We start from the raw sequence: 4,968 nt of genomic DNA, 5'->3' as shown, positions 1-4,968 counted from the left end.
CTTTGTCTCTGATTGAGAGACATATTTAAGGCAGCCATAGGCATTGGGTTTTGTGGGTAATTGTCTATGTCTATGTTGCATGTTAGCACTTAGTCGTTTATAGCTTCACGTTTGTCTGTTTGTTGTTTTTGTTCGTTTGTTAGTATTCTAAAAAAAAAGAAGATGTATTATTCACACGCTGCGCCTTGGTCCACTCATTGTCCTCAAGACGATCGTGACAGAATTACCCACCACAAAAGGACCAAGCAGCGTGTAAAGCAACAGCGCACGAAGGAGGAATGGACATGGGAGGATGTTTTGGACGGCAAGGGTTGCTACACATGGGAGGAGATCCTGGCTGGAAAAGATCGCCTCCCATGGGAACAGCTGGAGGCAATTAGGAGAGCAGAGGCAACCGGAGAGAGGAACCGACGTTATGAGGGTACGCGGCTAGCACGGAAGCCTGTGAGTCAAGCCCAAACATTTCTTGGGGGGGGGAGGGCTACAAGGGAGTGTGGCGAAGTCAGGTAGGAGACCTGCGCCAACTCCCCGAGCTTACCGTGGAGAGCGAGAGTACGGGCAGACAACGTGTTATGCGGTAAAGCGCACGGTGTCTCCTGTATGTGTGCTTAGCCCGGTGCGGGTTATTCCACCTCCCCGCACTGGCAGGGCTAGATTGAGTATTGAGCCGGATGTCATGAAGCCGGCCCAACGCATCTGGCCTCCAGTGCGTCTCCTCGGGCCGGCATACATGGCACCAGCCTTACGCATGGTGTCCCCGGTTCGCCTACATAGCCCAGTGCGGGTTATTCCACCTCCCCGCACTGGTCGGGGTACGGGGAGCATACAACCAGGTAAGGTTGGGATGGCTCAGTGCTCAAGGGAGCCAGTACGCCTGCATGGTCCGGTATATCCGGCGCCACCTCCCCGCCCCAGCCCAGTACCTCCAGTGCTTACACCACGCACCAGGCTTCCTGTGCGTCTCCAGAGCCCTGTTCCTCCTCCACGCACTAGCCCTATGGTGCGTGTCTTCAGCCCGGTACCACCAGTTCCGGCACCACGCACTAAGCCTCCTGTGCGTCTCCAGATCCCTGTTCCTCCTCCACGCACTAGCCCTATGGTGCGGGTCTCCAGCACATTACCACCAGTGCCTACACCACGCACCAAGCCTCCTGTGCGTCTCCAGAGTCCTGTGCGTCCTGTTGCTGCTCCCCGCACTAGCCTGAAGGTGCGTGTCCTTAGCCCGGTACCTCCAGTTCCGGTACCACGCACCAGGCCTACAGTGCGCCTCAGCCGGCCAGAGTCTGCCGTCTGCCCAGCGGCGCCTGAACTGCCCGTCTGCCCAACGCCGTCTGAGCTGTCTGTCTGCCAAGCACCGCCTGCGCTGCCCGTCTGCCCAACGCCGTCTGAGCTGTCCGTCTGTCCTGAGCCTTCAAAGCCGCCCGTCTGTCCTGAGCCTTCAAAGCCGCCCGTCTGTCCTGAGCCTTCAAAGCCGCCCGTCCGTCCTGAGCCTTCAGAGCCGTCCGTCAGTCAGGAGCCGCTAGAGCCATCCGCCAGACAGGAGCCGCTAGAGCCGTCCGCCAGACAGGAGCCGCCAGAGCCGTCCGCCAGACAGGAGCCGCCAGAGGCTTCCGCCAGACAGGAGCCGCCAGAGCCTTCCGCCAGACAGGAGCCGCCAGAGCCTTCCGCCAGACAGGAGCCGCCAGAGCCTTCCGCCAGACAGGAGCAGCCAGAGCCTTCCGCCAGACAGGAGCAGCCAGAGCCTTCCGCCAGACAGGAGCAGCCAGAGCCTTCCGCCAGACAGGAGCAGCCAGAGCCTTCCGCCAGACAGGAGCAGCCAGAGCCGTCATCCAGCCATGACCAGCCAGAGCCGTCATCCAGCCATGACCAGCCAGAGCCGTCATCCAGCCATGACCAGTCAGAGCCGTCATCCAGCCATGACCAGCCAGAGCCGTCAGCCAGCCATGACCAGCCAGAGCCGTCAGCCAGCCATGACCAGCCAGAGCCGTCAGCCAGCCATGACCAGCCAGAGCCGTCAGCCAGCCATGACCAGCCAGAGCCGCCAGCCAGCCAGGATCTGCCAGAGCCGCCAGCCAGCCAGGATCTGCCAGAGCCGCCAGTCAGCCAGGATCTGCCAGAGCCGCCAGTCAGCCAGGATCTGCCAGAGCCGCCAGTCAGCCAGGATCTGCCAGAGCCGCCAGTCAGCCAGGATTTACCAGAGCCACCAAAGCGGGTATTGACGGTGGTGGAGTGGGGGCCACGTCCCGCGCCCGAGCCGCCGCCATGATGGGGCCCACCCCGGACCCTCCCCTTCTGTGTCAGGTTTTGCGGCCGGAGTCCGCACCTTTTGGGGGAGGGGGGGGGTACTGTCACGCCCTGGCCTTAGTTATCTTTGTTCTCTTTATTATTTTAGTTAGGTCAGGGTGTGACATGGGGAATGTATGTGTTTTTGGATTGTCTAGGGGTTTTGTATGTTAAATGGGTCAGTGGCTTGTCTAGGTGTTTGTATGTCTATGGCTGCCTAGATTGGTTCTCAATTAGAGGCAGCTGTGGTTCTTTGTCTCTGATTGAGAGCCATATTTAAGGCAGCCATAGGCATTGGGTTTTGTGGGTAATTGTCTATGTCTATGTTGCATGTTAGCACTTAGTCGTTTATAGCTTCACGTTCGTCTGTTTGTTGTTTTTGTTCGTTTGTTAGTCTTCTAAATAAAAAGAAGATGTATTTTTCACAGGCTGCGCCTTGGTCCACTCATTGTCCTCAAGACGATCGTGACATCAACCGAGTCATTTCTAGTCATCTCTCCTCCTTCCAGACTTCTTCATCTTTGAACTTATATGGTGATTGGCATCTACACTTTCGTAGTATTACCACGACAACCGGCAAAGCAGTTCGTCTTTCAAGCGCCCACGTGGATATAACCAATGAGGAGATGGCACGTGGGTACCTGCTTCTATAAACCAATGAGGAGATGGGAGAGGCAGGACTTGCAGCGCGATCTGCGTCAGAAATAGGAATGACTTCTATTTTAGCGCTTGGCAACGCAGACGCTCGTTGACGCACGCGAGCAGTGTGGGTGCAATAATTGAATAACATAGATTCCTAAATGTATTTTGCAACGCGACGCGAGCGGTGTGGTCAGCCTATTAGTTATTACACTGTCTTAGCCAATACTATATTATATATAATGACAAATATAAAAGGTTTATTTCTTTCAAGTGGCGACTGAAGCAGATATGAGGATCCTTGTCGTCCTCTCCATCACAAGAACTGAAAATCTCCTATGCTGTCTGACAATAATCTTCATCACCTACCTAGTCAGGAAAAAGATACATTCAATAATTCAGTTTCTCAATATTTCAGCTGTTACAAACACAAATGTGGTTTCCTGTCTGTTCAAATGTTTCAGTGCTCATCAGCTTAGGTGACATAATGTAAACTCAAAAGGCCTTTTGCAATGTTGATGATGCAGATTCGCTTGTAATAATGTTCTATATTTCTGTTCAGACTTTCAATAAATAAATCAATATTTAATTAAATAAAATGAAATGTTTTTTTCAGTACCAGTAAAAGTTACACTCTAGATACCAGTGGCGGTCTGATCCGTTTAAGATGAGGGACAATGATTATTTTTTCTATGAGCATGGCCTTATTTCTATTTCAGCTCATTGGATGACTCTCATTCATATTCCATTCACCCAGGTCATTGTAACATCGATAGGTTTAGGCTACTACATGATACTCAAATTTTCCGTATACCCATCGTCCTATGAATGAAAGTGTGCAACGTAGGTGCACAGGTCGAGAGAAATCTGAGTATTCAAGGTGATAGACAGTGACACATTCAATACCGCCTTGCACAATCTTCCCTGCATCCAGCTGATCTAGGGTGTAATCATTAATCCCCCAGTTTCAAACGAGAGTTTCTACTGGACAAATTCCGGTATGTTTATCCCCGTTTTGTTCCGTTTGCTTCCGTTTAATAAAGGTTTTTCAACAGAATTGGTGGAATTAATAGGGTACTAGGGTGTAACAAGCCCCCCGGGGTAACTGCCCCCCCCCCCCCCCCCCCCCGTAATTCGCATTAAGACCACAAAATGTCACCAAAATATTTTCCTAATACTTACCTTGGCTGCCACTGCTCTTGCTCAACAAAAAATGTCCTCTGTGTCATCACAACTTTTGGAGATATTTCAACAAAACGATTTTGTGGTAAATTGAAATTTTGAAAAAGTTCTAGATATATTCTAATGAAGTTAGATCTATAATTGTTTTTTAAATATACAAGAAGTATATAATCAATTTGTTTAGATATAAAATGTAGACAATATTCCTGCGCCACCAGAGTCTCTGGGTTCGCGCCCAGGCTCTGTCGCAGCCGGCCGCGACCGGGAGGTCCGTGGGGCGACGCACAATTGGCATAGCGTCGTCCGGGTTAGGGAGGGTTTGGCCGGTAGGGATATCCTTGTCTCATCGCGCTCCAGCGACTCCTGTGGCGGGCCGGGCGCAGTGCACGCTAACCAAGGGGGCCAGGTACACGGTGTTTCCTCCGACACATTGGTGCGGCTGGCTTCCGGGTTGGAGGCGCGCTGAGTTAAGAAGCAGTGCGGCTTGGTTGGGTTGTGCTTCGGAGGACGCATGGCTTTCGACCTTCGTCTCTCCCGAGCTCGTACGGGAGTTGTAGCGATGAGACAAGATAGTAATTACTAGCGATTGGATACCACGAACATTGGGGAGAAAATGGGATAAAAAAAATAAAAAAAATAAAAAATGTAGACAATATTTGAGTAAAGTAATATGTTGGATTAGCATGTTGGATTAGTGTGTTGGGGGCAACTCGCCCCGCCGTCTTACTACGGGGTAACTGGCCCCATAAAAATTGAGAAATGAGAGGTATACATTATATCCATATGGTACATATAGTGTTCTTATCTCTCAATCATTACCAATGCTAAGCTTTCTGAAGAAACCTGAAACTGTTCTCTTGTAGC

The sequence above is a fragment of the Salvelinus namaycush genome, chromosome 6 (assembly GCF_016432855.1).
Source record: "Salvelinus namaycush isolate Seneca chromosome 6, SaNama_1.0, whole genome shotgun sequence".
Lineage (NCBI taxonomy): Eukaryota > Metazoa > Chordata > Actinopteri > Salmoniformes > Salmonidae > Salvelinus > Salvelinus namaycush.
Note: the sequence above shows the minus strand (reverse complement) of the source record.